The sequence below is a fragment of the Lissotriton vulgaris genome, chromosome 10 (assembly GCF_964263255.1).
Source record: "Lissotriton vulgaris chromosome 10, aLisVul1.2, whole genome shotgun sequence".
NCBI lineage: Eukaryota > Metazoa > Chordata > Amphibia > Caudata > Salamandridae > Lissotriton > Lissotriton vulgaris.
The window spans coordinates 535,560,939-535,575,950 of record NC_141698.1 but is presented as its reverse complement, the minus strand read 5'-3'; the positions used below and the strand labels follow the sequence as shown (position 1 = coordinate 535,575,950).

The 15,012-nt window shown below is 47.4% G+C and overlaps 27 non-coding genes across 27 annotated transcripts; all 27 read right to left on the bottom strand.

Annotated features, from left to right (window-relative positions):
* Positions 1-190: 190 nt before the first annotated feature.
* Positions 191-262, bottom strand: TRNAP-AGG (transfer RNA proline (anticodon AGG)). Its single transcript has one exon. It is a non-coding gene; the product is annotated as a tRNA-Pro (tRNA).
* A 405-nt stretch (positions 263-667) lies between these two features.
* Positions 668-740, bottom strand: TRNAV-UAC (transfer RNA valine (anticodon UAC)). The gene has a single exon. It is a non-coding gene; the product is annotated as a tRNA-Val (tRNA).
* A 385-nt stretch (positions 741-1,125) lies between these two features.
* TRNAP-CGG (transfer RNA proline (anticodon CGG)) lies at positions 1,126-1,197 on the bottom strand. Its single transcript has one exon. It is a non-coding gene; the product is annotated as a tRNA-Pro (tRNA).
* Positions 1,198-2,129: 932 nt separating this feature from the next.
* Positions 2,130-2,241, bottom strand: TRNAL-CAA (transfer RNA leucine (anticodon CAA)). Its single transcript has 2 exons — positions 2,204-2,241; positions 2,130-2,175 (listed from the first exon to the last, which is right to left on the bottom strand). It is a non-coding gene; the product is annotated as a tRNA-Leu (tRNA).
* Positions 2,242-2,534: 293 nt separating this feature from the next.
* TRNAV-AAC (transfer RNA valine (anticodon AAC)) lies at positions 2,535-2,607 on the bottom strand. The gene has a single exon. It is a non-coding gene; the product is annotated as a tRNA-Val (tRNA).
* A 385-nt stretch (positions 2,608-2,992) lies between these two features.
* On the bottom strand, positions 2,993-3,064 carry TRNAP-AGG (transfer RNA proline (anticodon AGG)). Its single transcript has one exon. It is a non-coding gene; the product is annotated as a tRNA-Pro (tRNA).
* Positions 3,065-3,469: 405 nt separating this feature from the next.
* Positions 3,470-3,542, bottom strand: TRNAV-UAC (transfer RNA valine (anticodon UAC)). Its single transcript has one exon. It is a non-coding gene; the product is annotated as a tRNA-Val (tRNA).
* Positions 3,543-3,927: 385 nt separating this feature from the next.
* On the bottom strand, positions 3,928-3,999 carry TRNAP-CGG (transfer RNA proline (anticodon CGG)). The gene has a single exon. It is a non-coding gene; the product is annotated as a tRNA-Pro (tRNA).
* A 932-nt stretch (positions 4,000-4,931) lies between these two features.
* On the bottom strand, positions 4,932-5,043 carry TRNAL-CAA (transfer RNA leucine (anticodon CAA)). Its single transcript has 2 exons — positions 5,006-5,043; positions 4,932-4,977 (listed from the first exon to the last, which is right to left on the bottom strand). It is a non-coding gene; the product is annotated as a tRNA-Leu (tRNA).
* Positions 5,044-5,336: 293 nt separating this feature from the next.
* TRNAV-AAC (transfer RNA valine (anticodon AAC)) lies at positions 5,337-5,409 on the bottom strand. Its single transcript has one exon. It is a non-coding gene; the product is annotated as a tRNA-Val (tRNA).
* A 385-nt stretch (positions 5,410-5,794) lies between these two features.
* TRNAP-AGG (transfer RNA proline (anticodon AGG)) lies at positions 5,795-5,866 on the bottom strand. Its single transcript has one exon. It is a non-coding gene; the product is annotated as a tRNA-Pro (tRNA).
* A 405-nt stretch (positions 5,867-6,271) lies between these two features.
* TRNAV-UAC (transfer RNA valine (anticodon UAC)) lies at positions 6,272-6,344 on the bottom strand. The gene has a single exon. It is a non-coding gene; the product is annotated as a tRNA-Val (tRNA).
* Positions 6,345-6,729: 385 nt separating this feature from the next.
* On the bottom strand, positions 6,730-6,801 carry TRNAP-CGG (transfer RNA proline (anticodon CGG)). Its single transcript has one exon. It is a non-coding gene; the product is annotated as a tRNA-Pro (tRNA).
* A 932-nt stretch (positions 6,802-7,733) lies between these two features.
* On the bottom strand, positions 7,734-7,845 carry TRNAL-CAA (transfer RNA leucine (anticodon CAA)). Its single transcript has 2 exons — positions 7,808-7,845; positions 7,734-7,779 (listed from the first exon to the last, which is right to left on the bottom strand). It is a non-coding gene; the product is annotated as a tRNA-Leu (tRNA).
* Positions 7,846-8,138: 293 nt separating this feature from the next.
* Positions 8,139-8,211, bottom strand: TRNAV-AAC (transfer RNA valine (anticodon AAC)). The gene has a single exon. It is a non-coding gene; the product is annotated as a tRNA-Val (tRNA).
* Positions 8,212-8,596: 385 nt separating this feature from the next.
* Positions 8,597-8,668, bottom strand: TRNAP-AGG (transfer RNA proline (anticodon AGG)). Its single transcript has one exon. It is a non-coding gene; the product is annotated as a tRNA-Pro (tRNA).
* A 405-nt stretch (positions 8,669-9,073) lies between these two features.
* On the bottom strand, positions 9,074-9,146 carry TRNAV-UAC (transfer RNA valine (anticodon UAC)). Its single transcript has one exon. It is a non-coding gene; the product is annotated as a tRNA-Val (tRNA).
* A 385-nt stretch (positions 9,147-9,531) lies between these two features.
* Positions 9,532-9,603, bottom strand: TRNAP-CGG (transfer RNA proline (anticodon CGG)). Its single transcript has one exon. It is a non-coding gene; the product is annotated as a tRNA-Pro (tRNA).
* Positions 9,604-10,535: 932 nt separating this feature from the next.
* On the bottom strand, positions 10,536-10,647 carry TRNAL-CAA (transfer RNA leucine (anticodon CAA)). Its single transcript has 2 exons — positions 10,610-10,647; positions 10,536-10,581 (listed from the first exon to the last, which is right to left on the bottom strand). It is a non-coding gene; the product is annotated as a tRNA-Leu (tRNA).
* A 293-nt stretch (positions 10,648-10,940) lies between these two features.
* On the bottom strand, positions 10,941-11,013 carry TRNAV-AAC (transfer RNA valine (anticodon AAC)). Its single transcript has one exon. It is a non-coding gene; the product is annotated as a tRNA-Val (tRNA).
* Positions 11,014-11,398: 385 nt separating this feature from the next.
* On the bottom strand, positions 11,399-11,470 carry TRNAP-AGG (transfer RNA proline (anticodon AGG)). Its single transcript has one exon. It is a non-coding gene; the product is annotated as a tRNA-Pro (tRNA).
* A 405-nt stretch (positions 11,471-11,875) lies between these two features.
* Positions 11,876-11,948, bottom strand: TRNAV-UAC (transfer RNA valine (anticodon UAC)). Its single transcript has one exon. It is a non-coding gene; the product is annotated as a tRNA-Val (tRNA).
* Positions 11,949-12,333: 385 nt separating this feature from the next.
* TRNAP-CGG (transfer RNA proline (anticodon CGG)) lies at positions 12,334-12,405 on the bottom strand. Its single transcript has one exon. It is a non-coding gene; the product is annotated as a tRNA-Pro (tRNA).
* A 932-nt stretch (positions 12,406-13,337) lies between these two features.
* TRNAL-CAA (transfer RNA leucine (anticodon CAA)) lies at positions 13,338-13,449 on the bottom strand. The gene is made up of 2 exons: positions 13,412-13,449; positions 13,338-13,383 (listed from the first exon to the last, which is right to left on the bottom strand). It is a non-coding gene; the product is annotated as a tRNA-Leu (tRNA).
* Positions 13,450-13,742: 293 nt separating this feature from the next.
* TRNAV-AAC (transfer RNA valine (anticodon AAC)) lies at positions 13,743-13,815 on the bottom strand. The gene has a single exon. It is a non-coding gene; the product is annotated as a tRNA-Val (tRNA).
* Positions 13,816-14,196: 381 nt separating this feature from the next.
* TRNAP-AGG (transfer RNA proline (anticodon AGG)) lies at positions 14,197-14,268 on the bottom strand. The gene has a single exon. It is a non-coding gene; the product is annotated as a tRNA-Pro (tRNA).
* A 405-nt stretch (positions 14,269-14,673) lies between these two features.
* TRNAV-UAC (transfer RNA valine (anticodon UAC)) lies at positions 14,674-14,746 on the bottom strand. The gene has a single exon. It is a non-coding gene; the product is annotated as a tRNA-Val (tRNA).
* Positions 14,747-15,012: the final 266 nt, after the last annotated feature.

Genomic DNA, 15,012 nt, shown 5'->3' with positions numbered 1-15,012 from the left:
ATGCCAGCGAGTACAGCTTGGGAAAGCATCACCTGGGACACACTGAGACTAAGCAGGTAGGCAGATAAAGCATGGTGATCCATTTTTCTTCTGAGGTTAGAAATATGTTGTGCAACAATGCACCCAGTATAACGAGAAATAGTCAGGCATAGTGCTTTTTTAGTAGGGTTTGTATGTTTACCTCTAAAAAGGGCTCGTCCGGGATTTGAACCCGGGACCTCTCGCACCCTAAGCGAGAATCATACCCCTAGACCAACGAGCCACGCAAGAGTCACCTCTGACACGGCTCCAGGGGTTAGTGGCAGCTAGCCAGTACATGCTGCTCTGTTCTGCAATATGATTGCTGTCTTTTCCATGACCGTCATCAAACAAGAAATTAAAAAGCCTCTGTCCTTCAGACAGTTTGTTTGCTTTAAGTGTCTGCTCGTGGTGAGGACAAGAGAAGCATTTCTTCTCTCATGCCTTGCTTTCATGAAGTAGGCCCACCCTACAGAGCAAAGTGCGAGCAAGCGAATGGCGCAAGCTATCGTCACTTCTCTTTTCGAGCTGTCACTGAGATCTCTGGAGCACACTACGTCAGGCTGGTGAGGAATAGACAGCCTCTATTATCTCAGCTTTTCTATAAAGTGAGCCAGTAAATGCAAACACTGTGAAAAACAGCAAGCTGCATTTCTGCCCGGTCTCGAACCAGGGACCTTTCGCGTGTAAGGCGAACGTGATAACCACTACACTACAGAAACAGACACTACCTCAGGAATCTTGTTGGCGTGTATTGGGTTGGAACGCACAGACTAAGGGCCAACGTCCTTGAAGCTCAAAGTTGGGCTCTCCTTACCCGGTCTCTCTTTCTTTGGAAGACAGGAATGAGGACCACTTTTTTCCCCAAGAGGCGATTTTGAAACCATATCCTGAAATGACACTAGAAAAACTCTTTGCATGTAATGTTCCTACACTGCTGGTCCAGCCCAGAAAAGCAGTTGCAAGGAAGTCCTGCACTCCTTTATCATGTCAAAAGTGGAAAATAGCGTGCAGGGTAAGGAACCTTCTCGACATACACAGCGTCTTATAGCATTGAAAAGAAGAAAGGCTCCTATATGACAAGCAGTCTGAAAACTTCCACAGGATGGGCTCGTCCGGGATTTGAACCCGGGACCTCTCGCACCCGAAGCGAGAATCATACCCCTAGACCAACGAGCCTGAGTGGCCAGGAGACATTTTGAACAATTACTGAAGCGTCTTTCAGAAAACAGCAGGGCTATTTGGCTCGTCTCCCTATAAGTGAGCCACACAAAGTCATGTTTTCTCTCAAGTTGTTGTTTTTTCACTCCAGCAAGGAAGGGGGCAGCCAATCTCCTATCGGCCAGTGAGCAGTAAAAAGGCACAGATGAGAACAGCAAGCACTTTCTGGCACTTGTACTCCTCTGCAAGTCCTGGACCCTTGCTCCATAGACTTCCACACCAGAAGCAATGAAGGGCCCACCATTTCTTGCGCCTGAGAAAGAGGTGTTTGATATTTGGATTCAAACGCGCCCGCTCAGCGCTCGATCAGGCTCGATCAGGCGAGATTTATATGAGTGGCTCACAGGCCTGAAACATTCACCTGGGAGACCCAGAGTGGCTGACTTCCCAGTATGGCCATTGTTGGGCGAGTCTCCTCCTTTCCTCCTGCCTCAATCTAGAATTGGCTGCAAATCACAAGAGGGAGTGCAATGTCCGTGTGTAGTGCCTACTACCAGCTACCTCTCTGTCTTCCTTATGTAAATTAGAATTTTCAAGGGGGGACCATTGGCAATCTGCTCCTCCCACATAACCAGGAAGCCCTGTTGAACATGTCTGCCTGTGTTGTTGCAGGGACAGTGCCTTCTCTGCCCAAAAGGTGGCAGGAGAGCCTCACAACAAATGATGGGATCAACTGCTTATTTCGAAACCCAGCAAGGCAGTTACTGTGATGGATTGCAAATGTAATGGAAGGTGTGCCTGCGGTGTCACTTTCAGAAATACATGGAATTGTGATTGAGGGCCCAGCCTGGTGGATTTCTCTTTATTTACTACAGGTTCCCGCAAATATTGTGGTGTGTGTGGGGAATGCACTGCAAAAATTAGGAAGACTTAAGGGTGTAAAAGGGACCTGTCAGAAGTGGGATTTGAACCCACGCCTCCATGAGGAGACCAGAATGCTCAGCATCACTGAAGATCAAGCTCTCTTGAGTCTGGCGCCTTAGACCACTCGGCCATCCTGACGGCTCAGGGTGTGCTTAGTTCTGACTTTTCTGTCTGCACCTGCCAACGTTTCCACTTACAACGTTCACAGAAATGTCACAGGTGTAAAGGCCCCAACAATACAACATAGCTCACACAAAATAAAAATAGGCCCAAGAACAACCCCCAGATGATCGATGGAGATAACTTTGTTTCGTCTGCAAAGGTAAAAAAAAATTCTCGCGGCTCACCGTGTTCAAAGACCACCTCTTCTTAAACTTGCATTGAGATAATAAGGTTTTAGAGTGTGCACAAAAAAAGCATCCAATGCACAGTGTTTCTGCCCCGTCTCGAACCGGGGACCTTTCGCGTGTTAGGCGAACGTGATGACCACTACACTACAGAAACTACCTTGGTGCTTTCTACTGTTAGAGGAAAGTTTCTCTCAAGTCTTCACCCTACTTCTATTCTGCTGTATCAGCAGCGGCTCAGAATGTGCAGAACAAGTGTGAAAACCTCAGAGATATCATCCAACATGCTTGCAATTAGACGTATTCAAAACTCACTTGTGCAGGCATCGACAGGCAAATATCTGATGCCTAAATGCCAGCGAGTACAGCTTGGGAAAGCATCACCTGGGACACACTGAGACTAAGCAGGTAGGCAGATAAAGCATGGTGATCCATTTTTCTTCTGAGGTTAGAAATATGTTGTGCAACAATGCACCCAGTATAACGAGAAATAGTCAGGCATAGTGCTTTTTTAGTAGGGTTTGTATGTTTACCTCTAAAAAGGGCTCGTCCGGGATTTGAACCCGGGACCTCTCGCACCCTAAGCGAGAATCATACCCCTAGACCAACGAGCCACGCAAGAGTCACCTCTGACACGGCTCCAGGGGTTAGTGGCAGCTAGCCAGTACATGCTGCTCTGTTCTGCAATATGATTGCTGTCTTTTCCATGACCGTCATCAAACAAGAAATTAAAAAGCCTCTGTCCTTCAGACAGTTTGTTTGCTTTAAGTGTCTGCTCGTGGTGAGGACAAGAGAAGCATTTCTTCTCTCATGCCTTGCTTTCATGAAGTAGGCCCACCCTACAGAGCAAAGTGCGAGCAAGCGAATGGCGCAAGCTATCGTCACTTCTCTTTTCGAGCTGTCACTGAGATCTCTGGAGCACACTACGTCAGGCTGGTGAGGAATAGACAGCCTCTATTATCTCAGCTTTTCTATAAAGTGAGCCAGTAAATGCAAACACTGTGAAAAACAGCAAGCTGCATTTCTGCCCGGTCTCGAACCAGGGACCTTTCGCGTGTAAGGCGAACGTGATAACCACTACACTACAGAAACAGACACTACCTCAGGAATCTTGTTGGCGTGTATTGGGTTGGAACGCACAGACTAAGGGCCAACGTCCTTGAAGCTCAAAGTTGGGCTCTCCTTACCCGGTCTCTCTTTCTTTGGAAGACAGGAATGAGGACCACTTTTTTCCCCAAGAGGCGATTTTGAAACCATATCCTGAAATGACACTAGAAAAACTCTTTGCATGTAATGTTCCTACACTGCTGGTCCAGCCCAGAAAAGCAGTTGCAAGGAAGTCCTGCACTCCTTTATCATGTCAAAAGTGGAAAATAGCGTGCAGGGTAAGGAACCTTCTCGACATACACAGCGTCTTATAGCATTGAAAAGAAGAAAGGCTCCTATATGACAAGCAGTCTGAAAACTTCCACAGGATGGGCTCGTCCGGGATTTGAACCCGGGACCTCTCGCACCCGAAGCGAGAATCATACCCCTAGACCAACGAGCCTGAGTGGCCAGGAGACATTTTGAACAATTACTGAAGCGTCTTTCAGAAAACAGCAGGGCTATTTGGCTCGTCTCCCTATAAGTGAGCCACACAAAGTCATGTTTTCTCTCAAGTTGTTGTTTTTTCACTCCAGCAAGGAAGGGGGCAGCCAATCTCCTATCGGCCAGTGAGCAGTAAAAAGGCACAGATGAGAACAGCAAGCACTTTCTGGCACTTGTACTCCTCTGCAAGTCCTGGACCCTTGCTCCATAGACTTCCACACCAGAAGCAATGAAGGGCCCACCATTTCTTGCGCCTGAGAAAGAGGTGTTTGATATTTGGATTCAAACGCGCCCGCTCAGCGCTCGATCAGGCTCGATCAGGCGAGATTTATATGAGTGGCTCACAGGCCTGAAACATTCACCTGGGAGACCCAGAGTGGCTGACTTCCCAGTATGGCCATTGTTGGGCGAGTCTCCTCCTTTCCTCCTGCCTCAATCTAGAATTGGCTGCAAATCACAAGAGGGAGTGCAATGTCCGTGTGTAGTGCCTACTACCAGCTACCTCTCTGTCTTCCTTATGTAAATTAGAATTTTCAAGGGGGGACCATTGGCAATCTGCTCCTCCCACATAACCAGGAAGCCCTGTTGAACATGTCTGCCTGTGTTGTTGCAGGGACAGTGCCTTCTCTGCCAAAAAGGTGGCAGGAGAGCCTCACAACAAATGATGGGATCAACTGCTTATTTCGAAACCCAGCAAGGCAGTTACTGTGATGGATTGCAAATGTAATGGAAGGTGTGCCTGCGGTGTCACTTTCAGAAATACATGGAATTGTGATTGAGGGCCCAGCCTGGTGGATTTCTCTTTATTTACTACAGGTTCCCGCAAATATTGTGGTGTGTGTGGGGAATGCACTGCAAAAATTAGGAAGACTTAAGGGTGTAAAAGGGACCTGTCAGAAGTGGGATTTGAACCCACGCCTCCATGAGGAGACCAGAAGGCTCAGCATCACTGAAGATCAAGCTCTCTTGAGTCTGGCGCCTTAGACCACTCGGCCATCCTGACGGCTCAGGGTGTGCTTAGTTCTGACTTTTCTGTCTGCACCTGCCAACGTTTCCACTTACAACGTTCACAGAAATGTCACAGGTGTAAAGGCCCCAACAATACAACATAGCTCACACAAAATAAAAATAGGCCCAAGAACAACCCCCAGATGATCGATGGAGATAACTTTGTTTCGTCTGCAAAGGTAAAAAAAAATTCTCGCGGCTCACCGTGTTCAAAGACCACCTCTTCTTAAACTTGCATTGAGATAATAAGGTTTTAGAGTGTGCACAAAAAAAGCATCCAATGCACAGTGTTTCTGCCCCGTCTCGAACCGGGGACCTTTCGCGTGTTAGGCGAACGTGATGACCACTACACTACAGAAACTACCTTGGTGCTTTCTACTGTTAGAGGAAAGTTTCTCTCAAGTCTTCACCCTACTTCTATTCTGCTGTATCAGCAGCGGCTCAGAATGTGCAGAACAAGTGTGAAAACCTCAGAGATATCATCCAACATGCTTGCAATTAGACGTATTCAAAACTCACTTGTGCAGGCATCGACAGGCAAATATCTGATGCCTAAATGCCAGCGAGTACAGCTTGGGAAAGCATCACCTGGGACACACTGAGACTAAGCAGGTAGGCAGATAAAGCATGGTGATCCATTTTTCTTCTGAGGTTAGAAATATGTTGTGCAACAATGCACCCAGTATAACGAGAAATAGTCAGGCATAGTGCTTTTTTAGTAGGGTTTGTATGTTTACCTCTAAAAAGGGCTCGTCCGGGATTTGAACCCGGGACCTCTCGCACCCTAAGCGAGAATCATACCCCTAGACCAACGAGCCACGCAAGAGTCACCTCTGACACGGCTCCAGGGGTTAGTGGCAGCTAGCCAGTACATGCTGCTCTGTTCTGCAATATGATTGCTGTCTTTTCCATGACCGTCATCAAACAAGAAATTAAAAAGCCTCTGTCCTTCAGACAGTTTGTTTGCTTTAAGTGTCTGCTCGTGGTGAGGACAAGAGAAGCATTTCTTCTCTCATGCCTTGCTTTCATGAAGTAGGCCCACCCTACAGAGCAAAGTGCGAGCAAGCGAATGGCGCAAGCTATCGTCACTTCTCTTTTCGAGCTGTCACTGAGATCTCTGGAGCACACTACGTCAGGCTGGTGAGGAATAGACAGCCTCTATTATCTCAGCTTTTCTATAAAGTGAGCCAGTAAATGCAAACACTGTGAAAAACAGCAAGCTGCATTTCTGCCCGGTCTCGAACCAGGGACCTTTCGCGTGTAAGGCGAACGTGATAACCACTACACTACAGAAACAGACACTACCTCAGGAATCTTGTTGGCGTGTATTGGGTTGGAACGCACAGACTAAGGGCCAACGTCCTTGAAGCTCAAAGTTGGGCTCTCCTTACCCGGTCTCTCTTTCTTTGGAAGACAGGAATGAGGACCACTTTTTTCCCCAAGAGGCGATTTTGAAACCATATCCTGAAATGACACTAGAAAAACTCTTTGCATGTAATGTTCCTACACTGCTGGTCCAGCCCAGAAAAGCAGTTGCAAGGAAGTCCTGCACTCCTTTATCATGTCAAAAGTGGAAAATAGCGTGCAGGGTAAGGAACCTTCTCGACATACACAGCGTCTTATAGCATTGAAAAGAAGAAAGGCTCCTATATAACAAGCAGCCTGAAAACTTCCACAGGATGGGCTCGTCCGGGATTTGAACCCGGGACCTCTCGCACCCGAAGCGAGAATCATACCCCTAGACCAACGAGCCTGAGTGGCCAGGAGACATTTTGAACAATTACTGAAGCGTCTTTCAGAAAACAGCAGGGCTATTTGGCTCGTCTCCCTATAAGTGAGCCACACAAAGTCATGTTTTCTCTCAAGTTGTTGTTTTTTCACTCCAGCAAGGAAGGGGGCAGCCAATCTCCTATCGGCCAGTGAGCAGTAAAAAGGCACAGATGAGAACAGCAAGCACTTTCTGGCACTTGTACTCCTCTGCAAGTCCTGGACCCTTGCTCCATAGACTTCCACACCAGAAGCAATGAAGGGCCCACCATTTCTTGCGCCTGAGAAAGAGGTGTTTGATATTTGGATTCAAACGCGCTCGCTCAGCGCTCGATCAGGCGAGATCAGGCGAGATTTATATGAGTGGCTCACAGGCCTGAAACATTCACCTGGGAGACCCAGAGTGGCTGACTTCCCAGTATGGCCATTGTTGGGCGAGTCTCCTCCTTTCCTCCTGCCTCAATCTAGAATTGGCTGCAAATCACAAGAGGGAGTGCAATGTCCGTGTGTAGTGCCTACTACCAGCTACCTCTCTGTCTTCCTTATGTAAATTAGAATTTTCAAGGGGGGACCATTGGCAATCTGCTCCTCCCACATAACCAGGAAGCCCTGTTGAACATGTCTGCCTGTGTTGTTGCAGGGACAGTGCCTTCTCTGCCCAAAAGGTGGCAGGAGAGCCTCACAACAAATGATGGGATCAACTGCTTATTTCGAAACCCAGCAAGGCAGTTACTGTGATGGATTGCAAATGTAATGGAAGGTGTGCCTGCGGTGTCACTTTCAGAAATACATGGAATTGTGATTGAGGGCCCAGCCTGGTGGATTTCTCTTTATTTACTACAGGTTCCCGCAAATATTGTGGTGTGTGTGGGGAATGCACTGCAAAAATTAGGAAGACTTAAGGGTGTAAAAGGGACCTGTCAGAAGTGGGATTTGAACCCACGCCTCCATGAGGAGACCAGAAGGCTCAGCATCACTGAAGATCAAGCTCTCTTGAGTCTGGCGCCTTAGACCACTCGGCCATCCTGACGGCTCAGGGTGTGCTTAGTTCTGACTTTTCTGTCTGCACCTGCCAACGTTTCCACTTACAACGTTCACAGAAATGTCACAGGTGTAAAGGCCCCAACAATACAACATAGCTCACACAAAATAAAAATAGGCCCAAGAACAACCCCCAGATGATCGATGGAGATAACTTTGTTTCGTCTGCAAAGGTAAAAAAAAATTCTCGCGGCTCACCGTGTTCAAAGACCACCTCTTCTTAAACTTGCATTGAGATAATAAGGTTTTAGAGTGTGCACAAAAAAAGCATCCAATGCACAGTGTTTCTGCCCCGTCTCGAACCGGGGACCTTTCGCGTGTTAGGTGAACGTGATGACCACTACACTACAGAAACTACCTTGGTGCTTTCTACTGTTAGAGGAAAGTTTCTCTCAAGTCTTCACCCTACTTCTATTCTGCTGTATCAGCAGCGGCTCAGAATATGCAGAACAAGTGTGAAAACCTCAGAGATATCATCCAACATGCTTGCAATTAGACGTATTCAAAACTCACTTGTGCAGGCATCGACAGGCAAATATTTGATGCCTAAATGCCAGCGAGTACAGCTTGGGAAAGCATCACCTGGGACACACTGAGACTAAGCAGGTAGGCAGATAAAGCATGGTGATCCATTTTTCTTCTGAGGTTAGAAATATGTTGTGCAACAATGCACCCAGTATAACGAGAAATAGTCAGGCATAGTGCTTTTTTAGTAGGGTTTGTATGTTTACCTCTAAAAAGGGCTCGTCCGGGATTTGAACCCGGGACCTCTCGCACCCTAAGCGAGAATCATACCCCTAGACCAACGAGCCACGCAAGAGTCACCTCTGACACGGCTCCAGGGGTTAGTGGCAGCTAGCCAGTACATGCTGCTCTGTTCTGCAATATGATTGCTGTCTTTTCCATGACCGTCATCAAACAAGAAATTAAAAAGCCTCTGTCCTTCAGACAGTTTGTTTGCTTTAAGTGTCTGCTCGTGGTGAGGACAAGAGAAGCATTTCTTCTCTCATGCCTTGCTTTCATGAAGTAGGCCCACCCTACAGAGCAAAGTGCGAGCAAGCGAATGGCGCAAGCTATCGTCACTTCTCTTTTCGAGCTGTCACTGAGATCTCTGGAGCACACTACGTCAGGCTGGTGAGGAATAGACAGCCTCTATTATCTCAGCTTTTCTATAAAGTGAGCCAGTAAATGCAAACACTGTGAAAAACAGCAAGCTGCATTTCTGCCCGGTCTCGAACCAGGGACCTTTCGCGTGTAAGGCGAACGTGATAACCACTACACTACAGAAACAGACACTACCTCAGGAATCTTGTTGGCGTGTATTGGGTTGGAACGCACAGACTAAGGGCCAACGTCCTTGAAGCTCAAAGTTGGGCTCTCCTTACCCGGTCTCTCTTTCTTTGGAAGACAGGAATGAGGACCACTTTTTTCCCCAAGAGGCGATTTTGAAACCATATCCTGAAATGACACTAGAAAAACTCTTTGCATGTAATGTTCCTACACTGCTGGTCCAGCCCAGAAAAGCAGTTGCAAGGAAGTCCTGCACTCCTTTATCATGTCAAAAGTGGAAAATAGCGTGCAGGGTAAGGAACCTTCTCGACATACACAGCGTCTTATAGCATTGAAAAGAAGAAAGGCTCCTATATGACAAGCAGTCTGAAAACTTCCACAGGATGGGCTCGTCCGGGATTTGAACCCGGGACCTCTCGCACCCGAAGCGAGAATCATACCCCTAGACCAACGAGCCTGAGTGGCCAGGAGACATTTTGAACAATTACTGAAGCGTCTTTCAGAAAACAGCAGGGCTATTTGGCTCGTCTCCCTATAAGTGAGCCACACAAAGTCATGTTTTCTCTCAAGTTGTTGTTTTTTCACTCCAGCAAGGAAGGGGGCAGCCAATCTCCTATCGGCCAGTGAGCAGTAAAAAGGCACAGATGAGAACAGCAAGCACTTTCTGGCACTTGTACTCCTCTGCAAGTCCTGGACCCTTGCTCCATAGACTTCCACACCAGAAGCAATGAAGGGCCCACCATTTCTTGCGCCTGAGAAAGAGGTGTTTGATATTTGGATTCAAACGCGCTCGCTCAGCGCTCGATCAGGCGAGATCAGGCGAGATTTATATGAGTGGCTCACAGGCCTGAAACATTCACCTGGGAGACCCAGAGTGGCTGACTTCCCAGTATGGCCATTGTTGGGCGAGTCTCCTCCTTTCCTCCTGCCTCAATCTAGAATTGGCTGCAAATCACAAGAGGGAGTGCAATGTCCGTGTGTAGTGCCTACTACCAGCTACCTCTCTGTCTTCCTTATGTAAATTAGAATTTTCAAGGGGGGACCATTGGCAATCTGCTCCTCCCACATAACCAGGAAGCCCTGTTGAACATGTCTGCCTGTGTTGTTGCAGGGACAGTGCCTTCTCTGCCCAAAAGGTGGCAGGAGAGCCTCACAACAAATGATGGGATCAACTGCTTATTTCGAAACCCAGCAAGGCAGTTACTGTGATGGATTGCAAATGTAATGGAAGGTGTGCCTGCGGTGTCACTTTCAGAAATACATGGAATTGTGATTGAGGGCCCAGCCTGGTGGATTTCTCTTTATTTACTACAGGTTCCCGCAAATATTGTGGTGTGTGTGGGGAATGCACTGCAAAAATTAGGAAGACTTAAGGGTGTAAAAGGGACCTGTCAGAAGTGGGATTTGAACCCACGCCTCCATGAGGAGACCAGAAGGCTCAGCATCACTGAAGATCAAGCTCTCTTGAGTCTGGCGCCTTAGACCACTCGGCCATCCTGACGGCTCAGGGTGTGCTTAGTTCTGACTTTTCTGTCTGCACCTGCCAACGTTTCCACTTACAACGTTCACAGAAATGTCACAGGTGTAAAGGCCCCAACAATACAACATAGCTCACACAAAATAAAAATAGGCCCAAGAACAACCCCCAGATGATCGATGGAGATAACTTTGTTTCGTCTGCAAAGGTAAAAAAAAATTCTCGCGGCTCACCGTGTTCAAAGACCACCTCTTCTTAAACTTGCATTGAGATAATAAAGTTTTAGAGTGTGCACAAAAAAAGCATCCAATGCACAGTGTTTCTGCCCCGTCTCGAACCGGGGACCTTTCGCGTGTTAGGCGAACGTGATGACCACTACACTACAGAAACTACCTTGGTGCTTTCTACTGTTAGAGGAAAGTTTCTCTCAAGTCTTCACCCTACTTCTATTCTGCTGTATCAGCAGCGGCTCAGAATGTGCAGAACAAGTGTGAAAACCTCAGAGATATCATCCAACATGCTTGCAATTAGACGTATTCAAAACTCACTTGTGCAGGCATCGACAGGCAAATATCTGATGCCTAAATGCCAGCGAGTACAGCTTGGGAAAGCATCACCTGGGACACACTGAGACTAAGCAGGTAGGCAGATAAAGCATGGTGATCCATTTTTCTTCTGAGGTTAGAAATATGTTGTGCAACAATGCACCCAGTATAACGAGAAATAGTCAGGCATAGTGCTTTTTTAGTAGGGTTTGTATGTTTACCTCTAAAAAGGGCTCGTCCGGGATTTGAACCCGGGACCTCTCGCACCCTAAGCGAGAATCATACCCCTAGACCAACGAGCCACACAAGAGTCACCTCTGACACGGCTCCAGGGGTTAGTGGCAGCTAGCCAGTACATGCTGCTCTGTTCTGCAATATGATTGCTGTCTTTTCCATGACCGTCATCAAACAAGAAATTAAAAAGCCTCTGTCCTTCAGACAGTTTGTTTGCTTTAAGTGTCTGCTCGTGGTGAGGACAAGAGAAGCATTTCTTCTCTCATGCCTTGCTTTCATGAAGTAGGCCCACCCTACAGAGCAAAGTGCGAGCAAGCGAATGGCGCAAGCTATCGTCACTTCTCTTTTCGAGCTGTCACTGAGATCTCTGGAGCACACTACGTCAGGCTGGTGAGGAATAGACAGCCTCTATTATCTCAGCTTTTCTATAAAGTGAGCCAGTAAATGCAAACACTGTGAAAAACAGCAAGCTGCATTTCTGCCCGGTCTCGAACCAGGGACCTTTCGCGTGTAAGGCGAACGTGATAACCACTACACTACAGAAACAGACACTACCTCAGGAATCTTGTTGGCGTGTATTGGGTTGGAACGCACAGACTAAGGGCCAACGTCCTTGAAGCTCAAAGTTGGGCTCTCCTTACCCGGTCTCTCTTTCTTTGGAAGACAGGAATGAGGACCACTTTTTTCCCCAAGAGGCGATTTTGAAACCATATCCTGAAATGACACTAGAAAAACTCTTTGCATGTAATGTTCCTACACTGCTGGTCCAGCCCAGAAAAGCAGTTGCAAGGAAGTCCTGCACTCCTTTATCATGTCAAAAGTGGAAAATAGCGTGCAGGGTAAGGAACCTTCTCGACATACACAGCGTCTTATAGCATTGAAAAGAAGAAAGGCTCCTATATGACAAGCAGTCTGAAAACTTCCACAGGATGGGCTCGTCCGGGATTTGAACCCGGGACCTCTCGCACCCGAAGCGAGAATCATACCCCTAGACCAACGAGCCTGAGTGGCCAGGAGACATTTTGAACAATTACTGAAGCGTCTTTCAGAAAACAGCAGGGCTATTTGGCTCGTCTCCCTATAAGTGAGCCACACAAAGTCATGTTTTCTCTCAAGTTGTTGTTTTTTCACTCCAGCAAGGAAGGGGGCAGCCAATCTCCTATCGGCCAGTGAGCAGTAAAAAGGCACAGATGAGAACAGCAAGCACTTTCTGGCACTTGTACTCCTCTGCAAGTCCTGGACCCTTGCTCCATAGACTTCCACACCAGAAGCAATGAAGGGCCCACCATTTCTTGCGCCTGAGAAAGAGGTGTTTGATATTTGGATTCAAACGCGCCCGCTCAGCGCTCGATCAGGCTCGATCAGGCGAGATTTATATGAGTGGCTCACAGGCCTGAAACATTCACCTGGGAGACCCAGAGTGGCTGACTTCCCAGTATGGCCATTGTTGGGCGAGTCTCCTCCTTTCCTCCTGCCTCAATCTAGAATTGGCTGCAAATCACAAGAGGGAGTGCAATGTCCGTGTGTAGTGCCTACTACCAGCTACCTCTCTGTCTTCCTTATGTAAATTAGAATTTTCAAGGGGGGACCATTGGCAATCTGCTCCTCCCACATAACCAGGAAGCCCTGTTGAACATGTCTGCCTGTGTTGTTGCAGGGACAGTGCCTTCTCTGCCAAAAAGGTGGCAGGAGAGCCTCACAACAAATGATGGGATCAACTGCTTATTTCGAAACCCAGCAAGGCAGTTACTGTGATGGATTGCAAATGTAATGGAAGGTGTGCCTGAGGTGTCACTTTCAGAAATACATGGAATTGTGATTGAGGGCCCAGCCTGGTGGATTTCTCTTTATTTACTACAGGTTCCCGCAAATATTGTGGTGTGTGTGGGGAATGCACTGCAAAAATTAGGAAGACTTAAGGGTGTAAAAGGGACCTGTCAGAAGTGGGATTTGAACCCACGCCTCCATGAGGAGACCAGAAGGCTCAGCATCACTGAAGATCAAGCTCTCTTGAGTCTGGCGCCTTAGACCACTCGGCCATCCTGACGGCTCAGGGTGTGCTTAGTTCTGACTTTTCTGTCTGCACCTGCCAACGTTTCCACTTACAACGTTCACAGAAATGTCACAGGTGTAAAGGCCCCAACAATACAACATAGCTCACACAAAATAAAAATAGGCCCAAGAACAACCCCCAGATGATCGATGGAGATAACTTTGTTTCGTCTGCAAAGGTAAAAAAAAATTCTCGCGGCTCACTGTGTTCAAAGACCACCTCTTCTTAAACTTGCATTGAGATAATAAGGTTTTAGAGTGTGCACAAAAAAAGCATCCAATGCACAGTGTTTCTGCCCCGTCTCGAACCGGGGACCTTTCGCGTGTTAGGCGAACGTGATGACCACTACACTACAGAAACTACCTTGGTGCTTTCTACTGTTAGAGGAAAGTTTCTCTCAAGTCTTCACCCTACTTCTATTCTGCTGTATCAGCAGCGGCTCAGAATGTGCAGAACAAGTGTGAAAACCTCAGAGATATCATCCAACATGCTTGCAATTAGACGTATTCAAAACTCACTTGTGCAGGCATCGACAGGCAAATATCTGATGCCTAAATGCCAGCGAGTACAGCTTGGGAAAGCATGACCTGGGACACACTGAGACTAAGCAGGTAGGCAGATAAAGCATGGTGATCCATTTTTCTTCTGAGGTTAGAAATATGTTGTGCAACAATGCACCCAGTATAACGAGAAATAGTCATAGTGCTTTTTTAGTAGGGTTTGTATGTTTACCTCTAAAAAGGGCTCGTCCGGGATTTGAACCCGGGACCTCTCGCACCCTAAGCGAGAATCATACCCCTAGACCAACGAGCCACGCAAGAGTCACCTCTGACACGGCTCCAGGGGTTAGTGGCAGCTAGCCAGTACATGCTGCTCTGTTCTGCAATATGATTGCTGTCTTTTCCATGACCGTCATCAAACAAGAAATTAAAAAGCCTATGTCCTTCAGACAGTTTGTTTGCTTTAAGTGTCTGCTCGTGGTGAGGACAAGAGAAGCATTTCTTCTCTCATGCCTTGCTTTCATGAAGTAGGCCCACCCTACAGAGCAAAGTGCGAGCAAGCGAATGGCGCAAGCTATCGTCACTTCTCTTTTCGAGCTGTCACTGAGATCTCTGGAGCACACTACGTCAGGCTGGTGAGGAATAGACAGCCTCTATTATCTCAGCTTTTCTATAAAGTGAGCCAGTAAATGCAAACACTGTGAAAAACAGCAAGCTGCATTTCTGCCCGGTCTCGAACCAGGGACCTTTCGCGTGTAAGGCGAACGTGATAACCACTACACTACAGAAACAGACACTACCTCAGGAATCTTGTTGGCGTGTATTGGGTTGGAACGCACAGACTAAGGGCCAACGTCCTTGAAGCTCAAAGTTGGGCTCTCCTTACCCGGTCTCTCTTTCTTTGGAAGACAGGAATGAGGACCACTTTTTTCCCCAAGAGGCGATTTTGAAACCATATCCTGAAATGACACTAGAAAAACTCTTTGCATGTAATGTTCCTACACTGCTGGTCCAGCCCAGAAAAGCAGTTGCAAGGAAGTCCTGCACTCCTTTATCA